This window comes from Scaptodrosophila lebanonensis, unplaced genomic scaffold, assembly GCF_003285725.1.
Source record: "Scaptodrosophila lebanonensis strain 11010-0011.00,11010-0021.00 unplaced genomic scaffold, SlebRS2 tig00001415-arrow-pilon, whole genome shotgun sequence".
In the NCBI taxonomy this organism is placed as follows: Eukaryota; Metazoa; Arthropoda; class Insecta; order Diptera; family Drosophilidae; genus Scaptodrosophila; species Scaptodrosophila lebanonensis.
The window spans coordinates 8,853,009-8,865,910 of NW_022060742.1; the positions used below are offsets into that span (position 1 = coordinate 8,853,009).

The 12,902-nt window shown below is 39.1% G+C and overlaps 1 protein-coding gene across 2 annotated transcripts in view; it reads right to left on the minus strand.

The window, feature by feature from the left end:
• Window positions 1-12,795, minus strand: part of LOC115632247 (transcriptional repressor p66-alpha) — a 31,853-nt gene extending 19,058 nt beyond the window's left edge. For both annotated transcript variants that reach the window (XM_030529310.1, XM_030529308.1), the window contains exon 1: window positions 12,170-12,795. The gene's annotated coding sequence lies outside the window, so the exon portion shown is untranslated. The remainder of the gene's footprint in view (window positions 1-12,169) is intronic.
• Between the last annotated feature and the right edge of the window lie 107 nt (window positions 12,796-12,902).

Below are 12,902 nucleotides of genomic sequence, written 5' to 3' on the forward strand. Positions count from 1 at the left end.
AAAATAAATATACTTACATACACACCTATGCAAGAGGAATGTTTTTAGTCATATAAATAAAATACGTTTTCTCTATGTAAACATAGGCAAATAAATGGATACTTACATATGTAGATACTTAAATCTGTTCATATTTAGACGAATGTTTTCATATAATATTATCTTTATGCGTATCTTATACATACTTACATACATATATATAAGTGTAGATATGTACATATGTATGTATCTGACGTACTTTCTGCCTTGCAAATCGGAAGCGAACTTGTGTACATACATACATATATTTTTACATACAGATGTTTACATTCCTGTATGTAGCTTCTTCGTGTGTAAGTACAAGGTGTACATACTATATGTCCATACATACATGCATATGTATGTACATAAATGAATGTATGTGTGTACTTGTGCAGTGTATAAAAATAAATGGGGGAAACAAAATAAAAAGAGAAAACATTTTTCTATTGCCTCTGTTGAAGCTGATAAGCAGCGACACTTTTTTCTGCCTGCTGTTTGGCTTTATGTGATTATACATACATATGTACATAAGTACATACATATGCACATATGACTGCATTCATATATTCTTTACATATGTATGTATGTTTTGCGAACTTGTAGTTGTGTCATGAATCATTTTTATTAAGATTTATGGCGTTTTATTAGTTTATTATTGCAAAAAATGTGTGCATTGGCCACTTAACAGTTTAACTGATACTGTACAGTTTGACAAGCGGGAGCAAACATGGTTTTTATAACGGTAGCCCTATTGAGTTCGAATGCAACGTTCAGCATAACAACAACAACTACAAGGAAACAGAAACCGCTTCAGCTAATGCTACCATTTTTTATGCGTTGTTCCTTTTTTGCAATGACGTGTAACAAGCGAGCGCGCGTATAATAGCTTCATACATATGTATGTATGTACATACATATCTACATGTACATAGGTACATACATATAAGTATATACATATGTATATACGTATGTATAAGCGCAGTGAGCATACCGAAAAGCAGGCGATACTTTAAACGCGTGTGAGCGAGATGCCACACTTTTTAATAAACAGGTAAAAAAAGGTAGGCAAGCCAAAAGAAAACAGCAACAACAAACGGCAAAAAGCAGCTTTGCCACTTTTTTTCTGCTGCTGCCTGTGCTTAGCGTGGACAGCACAAATTGAGTAAATTGCCATTGCTGCTATTTTGCTGTTAATAATTCTAAAGAGCAATAATAATTAGTGAGTGAAGACTGAGAGCAGCACTTAAAGAGCCATGCAAATTATTGCAAGAAGAAAACTTCCAAAAAGTTAATGCGCTTGCTGTTATTTTATTTGACTTATGTAAAGGGCCAGAGTACATAAGGCGATCGTGTGTACATATGTACATACTTACATACATAAATATGTATGTGTGCGTGTGTGTTTGTGAGTTTGTGTGCGGCTGTCTTATTATAAAATTCTTGCGCTGCCTTTTTCCTGACATCGACGACGCAGCAATGTCGGGGACGACGTCAAGTGAAGAGGGATGGGAGAGTAAAGGAAGCAGCGCAGCAACAAGCCGCGACGCAAGTTAGATGACACGACAACGGGAGAAACAACAACAACTTCAATTAGCTAAGAAGTTACCATCGTCCGCGCCGAAGTTATGTACCCTTTACTGCCAGAGGGGACGGCGGTCACGAACTAACCTAAAAGAAGTCTCCCTAAAGCACTGGGAGAACTACTCATCAATATATTGTGATTGCGATGCATATTGTCATGGTGATCATATATGTATATACATACATACATACATACATACATACATATATGAAAATGTATATATACATACATATGTGAAAACTCTTTTGTCCGTTAAAAGGGAGTGTCCGCTTAAGAGGATACTGAACGAATTTTTTACAAAAAGTGCCCGGCTAAGGTTGGTTAATGGTGTCCATTAAGATAGTTTTCACTGTACTATGTACAGTGTACCCATAACATGTGGCCTAAGATGCTTCCTTATGGGTGTTACAAACTTACACACCAAAATCGATATACCCTTACACATTTCAGTGATGGGTATTCAAAGAAATAAGGAAGTGACTGCTTGCAGACACCACAACAACAACAGCAGCAAAAACATAAGGCTTGGCATCTGCTTGGGCGGCCTGCACTGAAGTTTTGCAATAGTGAAGCCCAAGGTTTGGATATGGCCAGATGTTTTGGCAATGCAATGGTAGGAGCCAGGAAGATAAGCAAAAAAGTAAAAACTAAATTATCACAACGTGCCAAAGAAACTACAAAAAACAATGGCAACTCATTTAAACGGTCAATTGCCTCAAACAAAACGCGTGTGAATGAGAGAGGAAAAGAGAGAGAGCCAACTGAAAAATTGAGTGGCGGCCGTGGCTGAGCGACACCAGCGCATGAGGTGAAAAAACAAAACAACACAAATTAATTTCGTGCTAGTGATACAAACACACACATGCACATACACATACATACTTACATATATATTATGTACGTTTGTATGTATACACACTCGAAGATATTGAATCGAGTATAAAATTGGCCATAAAAAATGTTGTACTAAACAGACAGACACAAAATGATGTGCATAAATTAAACAAAGCGCAGCTTGGACAGAGCGAGAAAAGAGAGAGTGTGAGTCGTGACGAGTGTGTGAATATGTGTGTTGGCTATTTAAACGTGTAATTAAGAAATAGCTAAGCAGAAAAAATATGCATTGACTTGTACATAGATACGTGTTGGCAACGAAAATTGAGATAAACGCGGACTCGTAAATGTGGCAACGCCGCAATTTCAACCACCATCGGCTGCCACACACAGCACCACTAAAAGCAACTGCGACAAGTAATTTCATTAAAGAAGCAAATCTGTTTTTGATATCTTTGTACCAGAAATGATAAGAGACATACGATGGTAAACCTATGACTATTGTTGTGCATTCAATAAAACGTCGTTTTAAATATGTCAAAAATATTTTTCTTAAATTTGTTAGTGTTACGCCCTAAGTACTAATATATGTATATGCACCTCAAGTTGAATCAATAAAATTTTGTCATACCAATCACTTTTTATCTTCCATAATATGTTGAAGTCATTTAATTTTGAGGTCACTTTGAAGTACCTTTTTAATTATATATGTATGTATGTATATGAATAAATGATGGGTGTAATACGACGAAGAAATATGATATTTCCTATACTAAATTCCAAAGGGGCCTGCACTAGAAATAAGAGCGAAATTAAGTTCCTAAGTCGTACAACATGGGTTTGGATGGAATATTCATAAAATTTGAAACAATGCAACAATTAAGAAATTTATTTTTTAAAAAAAAACGGATGCAGTCCTAATTGTTCGAAAAAATAAGCAATAATTACGTGACAAATATACAGATTTATTGCCCGAAATAGTTTTCCATGATTTTATAATTTGTTTATTAGCTCTTAAAGGTGGCGAAATTGTGATGACAGTCGGATTTAAATTAGACAAGACTTTAAATTTCTGTCCCTTTCTGTCCTTCGTATTTTCATCACAACACCCCCTGAAGCCCCTTTTGTCTGTTCTGTTTGCAAGCTCTGTCGCTGCGTTGGGTAACTTTTTCATTTTCTTGTTTTTTTCCACTGCCCTCCAACCTCTACCCCATCCCTATTACTAACCAAATCTTTCCACAAGGTTTTTCTGTATGTATCTAACAAATATTTTATGCAGGCAACTCTTCAGCAAGAGTTTTGGAAAGCCGAGGAATGGGTGGGGTGGGGTGGGGAGGGGAGTGTACTGGACTGGGTTAGACTTACGTAGACGTCAATGGCAGTGGCAGCTGTTCTCTATAGCTGTCTCACTATGTGTGGGTGTGCTATTCTGAGTCTGTATGTGCCATGCTAAATTGTTGATTGGAAAGAGGGTAACAGGGCAGGGGCTTTTGAAGCCCATAGCTCGACGCTAAGATACCAGCAACATATACATATGTACTTATAATTGCTAAACGCAGAGGTATAACACAATATTGAATACCGAGAAAACGCAACTCCCCCTAATCTCCCCCATCCTACTCAACCCATCATCCATATCACAACTTCCAAGCCTTCCACCTCTCACACACAATAACTACGCCGCATTATATTAGCAGGTACAGTTGTGTTGGCAAAATTAAAGCCGCCAACCGCAGCGTTGATGAGTCAACAACACAGACCAGAGAGAGAACAGTCAAAGCTATTTCATAATTAATATGCAACTATTGCACAAAATATTGAATTTTGACCCAACTCCTAGTTATCGTAATTGTTGTTGGCGATGTATCTGGTGTGGCATTTTCATTAAAATTGTGTAACATTAACGGTCAAGGGAGGTCGGAAAGTGAGCTGCTGCATTCATGTTGTGGCAGAAACTAATTTCCTGTTGGAGACTAGGGTTAAAGGTTGAAGGGTGGATGGGTGGGTGGTGCGTGTGTGGGTGGTCCGAGTGAATCCCTTTCCTACATGCACAGACAGTGAGAACTTTTAAAGGAAATTGCACTTTAAGGAACCGTAAAAATCGACTTTAACTAATAAAAAAACTCTATTTTAATAAGCCCAATCCAGTTTTTATTTTGAAAAAATAGTTTCCAAAATAATTAGTTATAGAAAATTTAAAATTTTTTAGTTTCTTGAGTTCGTAAATTATAATTTTCCCTTTCAAATATTTGCATAAATAAATGAACTTAAAAATGAAGTTTGTTGTATTGTTGAGGAGCTCTCCTACATTATGTGGAATAAGTTAAAAAGAAGTGAAAGCCAAGAAGTGAATAGTGACGAAAAAGTTGTTGTAAAATCTGTTGCAACGTGGAACTTCGGGGCGCAAATGGTTAATTTTGTTCCATCTTCGGGTTTCTGTAAATACGACACTTCCTTTGGCGCAAATAAGAATCGCAAAAGGCACACTTTTAATTGCTCTCTACTCTCTATGGTGGTTTCTTTTTTATCAATGTTATCAGCACGGTCCTTGACAACCCGAAATTGACCATAAGAACCTTGAGTCTGCTTTACGCAACAGTTTTCACTGTACTTGCATCGAAAACACATTGTTTTGTGTTTGTCACGGCAACAACTACAACACTAGTAACAATTTACAATTTCGGCATTAGAATATGGAATGTGCATTTTGGTGGCAGTCGTCGATTTTGGTATTGTTGTTGTAGTGTTGTCGATGTTATTACGTTTCTAAGCCAACCGTAGCACATTCATATATATATATATATATATATATATATATATATATATATATATATATATATATATATATATATATATATATATATAAATATATAAACATACTATATAAACATACTATATATATACATATATATATATATATATAACTATGCAAACAACCCCCGAAGGCCCATTTTCAACTAGCCCAATCGTTATGACCACGAGTTCGCAGTTCAAATATACAACACACACATACATACATATCTACATACAAATAGAGACATACATATGCATATATATATGTGTGTGTACATATATGTATATACATTCAGAATGACTAAAATACGAGCAATGGCATATCATCGCATAGATTACGCAACTATTGCGCTCACTACACTAATGTGGCCAGCCATCCAGCCAGCCAACCAACCAAACCGAACGAAACAGTCAGGCAGGCAGTCGCGGCCCCCTTCTCTCCACCTACCTACCCGCAGGGAAACAGGCGCAAAACTCTCTACACATTCGCGACACATTTGTGCCACTCCAAAAAGCAAAGGGGCACCCATATACACAGTCTGCCAGACCACCGCACCGCACCCCACCCACCCATACACCACAACAGCACAAAATCCACTCAAGCACACAGGCACGACCCGACCCGAACCGACCAACCAGCCACCAGGCAAACGAAAGGCGACCCAGCACCACCCAAAAACCATCCAGAACCACCTGCAACGTCGCTGCTGTGCAGCAGGCGGCGTCGCAGTCGGTGTAGGCCTTTGGGTAGTCGAACATCGTCGGATGCTGCTGCGGTGGCGATGGCGATGGCGGCAACATCGGTTACGGGACCCTGAATGCTTCGTTTTTGGGAACCGACGACGACGAGCCGTCAGACACCAGGACCAGCATCAGCAGCAGCTGCAAAAGCCCAGCCTGAGAGCCCGGATATTATATGCATACTTGAACTATGCGAGGAAGGAAGCGCATGCCAGCCACTCTATCTTGTTGTTGTTGTTGTTTTTGTTTCTGATGCTATTTTGTACAGTCTGACCTTTTTGGACTTTAACGTGGTATGGAAATTGCGGTCACCATTGCTCACAATTCATGCATTTTAGATTAGATGGCTTCGCCTTAAAGTAAAATATTGGTAGCCTAGGCTTGAAGAATGATTCGATTGATGAATCTCCCGAAACCCATACCATATCTAGCTGGTATTGCAGAACCTAGGGTAAACGAATAATATAATTGAATTGAGCAACACCCGGATAAAAATGATTTAAAAAATGAAAAACTATTTAGATTAAGGATTCCTAAGCTAACAAAAAGTGCTTGCGTAAAGAGCTTTATCAAGGATACATTTTTGGATAGTTGTAACATGCTGCCATAATTAAGGTAGATATTTTAAAGATGTTAGTTTGTGTCGTTGGTAATTGGTAAGGGCTGGTACAGAAATATTTCTAAAAGGCATGATTTGCGACAACTTGTCAATTTTAAGTCTACTGAACGCACCCAACTAAATATTAGTTCTTTAAAATTGATTAACATAAGCTTTTTGTTAACATATTTTAGTCAATTTCGTTTACGCTTTTAACGAGACCTTACTGTAGTTGTATGTATGTTTATGTATCTGTTTTTGGGTATATATTGCGCGCTTATACATATAGACGGCTGTACCGTTTCGGGCATTTTACAGCACAGAGAAACGCCCGTTGAGCCACAGCCCACCCCCAACAACAATGCAAAATGTCTGCATTTTCAACTAAAGCCATCCAATACAAAAACAACAACAACAATGGCAATAAGAGGAGCACTAGCAAATACACAAAGCGCCCAACGCAACCTAGCCCTCCCCTCCTTCCTCTCTACCCATCTTCTCCACTTACACGAAAGCATTGCCTTCCAGCCCAGCCCAATTCAGCCCAGTGCTCACCGCCTCTACCTCCACCTCCCAATATTGCAACAGAAACAGCAGCCAACTGCCATCTCACGTTCTTGCTGTTGTTGTTGTTTTCGTCGTTCTTGGTAGTGGCCGCTGTTGCCGAAAAACTTTTATACATAAGCATCATTTTATACATAGCAACAACAACAACAGGAAAATGGCCACACTGCTCATTATTACAAAATCAATAAGTCAACTTAATTTTCGCTGCCCGTTCTATTCATCCACTTCAACAACTTCGTCCGCATTTACTCTTTGGTGCTAAAATGCGTTACATATTTAATCAATAATGTCGTGTTAACTTTATGAAACGTTAGGAGCAACTGCTGCTTTAAATTAAAGTCACTTTATGTATGTTTATGCATATGTGTGTGCTTCTGTGTCTCTTGATCGATTTTTTCACTTGCCAACAAAATACACGCCCACGCGACGCCGCCCACGACATAAATACGTGTGCCGGCTCGCTCGCTCGCACACGCAAAGTTGTTGTTTTTGCCTGCACCATCTCCCCAACTGCCTCCCGACAAGCCTTGTCAAAGTTCAGCGAAGCACAAAAAGGCATAAAAAACACACACACACACACACAAACAGCAGTAGCAAGTAGAGTAGCGAAGGGGTGTTGGATGGTAAGCCATCCTGCGGTGGCTTTCAGTACATGGCACGTAAAAAAAATTTAGCACAGCGGCAATAACTAAAAAAAAAACTGTGAAGAAAACTCACTTTGCTTGGGGGAGTGCATCCTTTTTCTACTTCCTTTTACATTTTATTTTATAGCTTGCACAACCCTGGCCTAGCGACCTGCTCATTTTAAATACTTCTTTAAAGATCAGTGGAGCACAACAAAACAATCATAAAAAGACGGCAAGGCAATCGTTATCGAGTTCAGAGCCACAGCACTTGGCTTTTGTTATCGATAAGCTGACTTAAGCTGTTACCATTTTTATATATTTTTTATTTTGCTAGTATATCTAAAGTTAATGTTATGCAATACTGTTCCTAAAGAACATTTCCTTCTACCATAAATATAATTAAGATTTCATTTTGATGGCTACCTTGAATACTTAATAGAATTTATTCCAAATTATTAACAGGTCCGACCATAGTTTTATAAGTGCAAACTTACAAAGTTAGTCACTGCGATTTAAATTTCTTTCTTTTCAAATATTGCGAAAAGCTACATACATAAAAGTTTTCCTTTGCTTTTAGCTGTTACACAAAACGCAAAAATACACACATACATAAATGCATAGATTTGCAAGAGTGTGTGCGTTTGCTTGTTAGTTGCTGCTGCTTGCTGATGCTGCGACTCTCACACGCACGTCACACACTCTCGTATACAAAAATCATGAGAGTTGGGTGGGGGATAGCAGTCTACAAAATCGTTCTTGCTCGCTCACTCGCTAAACATGGCAACGACAACGACAACAACAGCGACGACGTCGAAATCATTTAATGGCCTGCAATGATTGTGTAGTTGCTGATGTTGTTACTGCTGCCGTGCCTTTTGTTTTAGTTGTCAACAATGTTCGGTGTTGCCAGCTTAGGCTTAGGTACGCTGGCTCCATCTCCCCCCTTCTGCACCTTTCTACAGCATATGTACACTTTACAACAACAGCATCAATTGCTACATGGTGCAACTATTGAAGCATGAACATGCAATTTATGTATGTATGTATGTACATATAGGCGCTTGCCTGCCTGAAATTCACATACACATGCATATATATAAAACTATGAAATACAACAACAACGACGACGATAAGCGACTGTACTTTTGATATAAAACCCACTCACCATACATAGAAATGCAAACACACACTTGTGGCCCTACCTACATACATACATATGTACATATACATATACATATATACATACATAGGTACATACATATGCACCCTCAGCAGCCACCCAAAATGGATCGACTGCGTTGGGCTCTGTTTAGTTTTAGTTGCGATTTAAACTGCATTTCGTTGCCTGCCGCCTGCTTCTTCTTCTGTTGTTGTTGTTGTTGTAAGCTTTGCACACTTGTATGTTTATATATGTGTGTAAATCTGTGCGTGTTATTTCGACAATTCGCATTTGCAGCAAACGAAATAGAAAACAACTGCAATTCGAGCATACACAAATACATACATACATCTATACGTATGTATGTATGTATAGAATATGTTCATTGGATTGGCAGACAGGCACGCTGCACACTCGTGCATACTCAAACAAAACTCACATCAAATTGCAACACTCATTCAAACTACTCAAACTCAGATGCGCTCTCACAACACAGTTTTGAATGCACTTGCCTGACCCTGGCCGAGTGCCGTTAGTTTTACTGGAAGTAGTTCTGCCTCTTAGTCAGGCTTCAGCATTCTAAGCTTTCATTTTTATGTTTTGTTTGTCTACACATATGTACATACATACATTTATATCAACAGGGATTGCATTTGGGGAAAATGAATAGAAGAAACCTATAACCCAATTATTTCGCAAATCTTGCCTAAAATAAAGAACGTGTATGATACACATATATGTACACATACATACGTAATTGCATGGGCGTATCCAAGATCTCATTAAGGGGGAACAAGCATGTTACGTAGGTGAGCATGTTTATCTGAATACATACATATGTATGTATGTACGATATAATCGTATCTATCTTAATCTCAACATTATCAGTTCATTGTTATTTAGTTGTAGCCTTTATTTTCTAATGTTTGTAAGATATCTTATGAAATAATGGAATCAAAACAACAATAATGGCCAGCATTCATCCACGCAATTGTAGTTATTTCATATAGAACATATTTTTACAAATGTTACATACATATGTATAAATATATATGTACGTGTGTACATAGAGTGTCATATATACTGATGCGGCATTAGAAACGTCTTAAAGAATGCATTTACGTTAAATTGATAAATCTACAGCGTACATGAAATATACTTGGAAATAACGAAGATACACAATTTACCAAATGTTTTTAATGATATATAATGTTTTAAAATTTAAATATTCCCTAAATCTCAACGTCTTGCCCCCTCCTTCTCTACGCCACATGTAGGTACGAATAAATGCATATGTATAGTATGTACATATGTACATATGTGTCTACACAGACACATACAGGTGTGCAGCACCGTCTGCTCCACTTGCCCAAACAAAACGCATACAGCGCAGCGACGCACGCACGATGAGAAATTCGGCTATTCAGAAGACCTCCCTCTCCCCCTTTTCATCGTCGTCTGCACAATATACACAGACAGAGCTACACACAGATACAGAGCACTAGAAATGCGGGTCTGGGTCGTCGTCCATCGAGACGACGAGACGGTTACGGGAATGCAAGGCACATAAAGAATGCCAAAATAAGTTTAAAACTAACGACAACGGCAACACCAATGACGCCTCCGTCGCCGTCCCGACCAGCGAACATGCGGCCGCGCCGAGTTGGCCTGTGTGCGTGCATGCGTGTGTGTAACAGTGTGTGGGAGCAGCATAACAAGTGCCCAGCAGCAGTCTTCTCAATGTGAGTAAGATAGAGAGAGAGCGAGCAAGGTGTATTTTGGAGCATTGGAACAGGCAGCTTGCAACGTTTCGTTCTGGGAGAGAGAGAGAGAGCGAGGCTGCCGAACAAGTGCATGTGAGTGTGAGTTTGAATGCGTTTTGTTGTTGTTGAGTTGCGGCGGAGGGGTCACTCAAAAAATTTATCAAGTGTTACCAAGCGCAATAAAATAAAGCCGCAGCGTTAGCCTAATGAGCAATTTTATTCTTGCCCGCCTGAAAAGCGCCAAAGAAAGTTCATTAACACAATTAATATGCAAAAGCACAGCACGCTCATTCATAATGCCACCTACACACGCAACCCACACATATACACATACATATACTATATTGCAAAAGATACGCCAACCGCAAATGTGTATAGATAACGGCAACCCTCGCCAAACAAAAGCGGAAGAAAAAATAGTATTTTGAAGATAAAAGTGCCCAAGCATGGCGTCACTAAAAGGCAGCACCCCAATCCTCCTCCGCCCTCTGTCCCAGCAAACACATATTAAAGCTGTTAAAATCGTCAATATAAGTATGTATAAAAAGAGAAGCGAACGACAAAAACACACAGCTTGCAAATATGTAATATTCGTACAAGAAGCAGCCGCCACAGATACGAAAAAAACCGAGAATGTTAAAGCTCGCGAGGCCGACTGTTGTATTCCCTGTACCCGCCACTCTCTCAGCAGATCTCCACAGTCTTTAAACAAAACTTTGTTGAAACAATGCCATATACTTAAACATATGTACATATGTATGTATGCATGTGTTGTGCACTGATTTTGAGGAACATGGCAATCCACTTCAAAAAACTTACACATACCGACTTTTATTTAAGATATGTACCTTTTTTTTTAGAAATTTATCCTTGTAATAGTGATTTTTGCACCAATGGCAGGAACATCATACATTTTAAAAAAAAAACGACGCTAAATAGGGTTTGTAATAATCTTGGTCGGCGGTGTTCATATGGGTGGGTCAGCATTAACATTTGTGCCTATAGCATGGGGTCCGTCACACCTCCTTCTGCCTGTTAAATACTTTTCAGGCTTAGACTTTTTAGTATACTCTTTCACCCTCCGGGTACAGGGTATAACAAAAAGTGAGACACTCGCTGACGTAGAAAATTTTTGCGCGACAGCATTGCCGCTGAAGCCGACGTCAACGCTAGGCAGCGACAGCGCACTTTTAACGAGCCGAGTGACAAGGCAGCGCGCACACACAAACACGTACATACATACATACATACTTATGAATGTACAAACACAGATACAAAAGCAACTTATACTCTCGACGCCAACGCCGGCTGCAGCGCATTGAAGACCGGTTGAACTTAAATTGGGTATCGTCGCTAGCTGGGATGAAGAAGAGTGGGCGGGGGGTGGAGAGGAGGGGGAGAGAGCTGTAGCGTAAAAGTAGAGTGGCAGTGGCGCTCGCCGAAGCATACATATTGAAGTTTTTTCGTTTTGCGTGTTTTACTTACCCGCGCAGAGAGAAAAGAAATAAGAGTAGAAGAAAATCCGTTAATCTGCTTGCGGTGCGACCTCTTGGACACAATATGCACAATATTTGTTTAAAGCAACAATAATTTTCACTTTCTTGTTGTTGCTGATTTGCCTGCGCGCTTGCTTGCCTTTGCGCTAATTTTTCTTTCTTATTTACTTATGTATATACGAACATATATACCGCATACACTTGCACGCATGCACATACACACTCACACACATACACACACTTATGCGCTTATGTACGCTTCTTGCTTATTTATCTGCATGTATTGTGTGTGCGGCGACTACTTTTTAACACCACTACACCTACACTTTCAGAGGAGATGGAGGCACACAAATGCGTTTTGCTTAAAATATTGCACGTAATTTTCCTTGCTAATTATAATAAACTTCCACTTAATTTGTTTACTTTATTAAATATCTTTTAGAGAAGAGGGATGCGAGTGCGAGACGTGGGTTACGAGTACGCGTTAATTTATTGATTTGCAATTTATCGCTCTTTATGTATTTCACTTTTAACGAACGGTTGTGGCATTTAGATGGATATTTTGTTGCCGAATAAATAATGCGTTGAAAATTAATTTCAAAATAATTAATAATTGAACGGCAATAAAGTTCCGCGAGCACACGTACGACGCTTACGACCGCTTCTAAGAGAATGCAAAGAGTAAAGATAACAGTGATGCATCGGGAACATCGATATGCAGG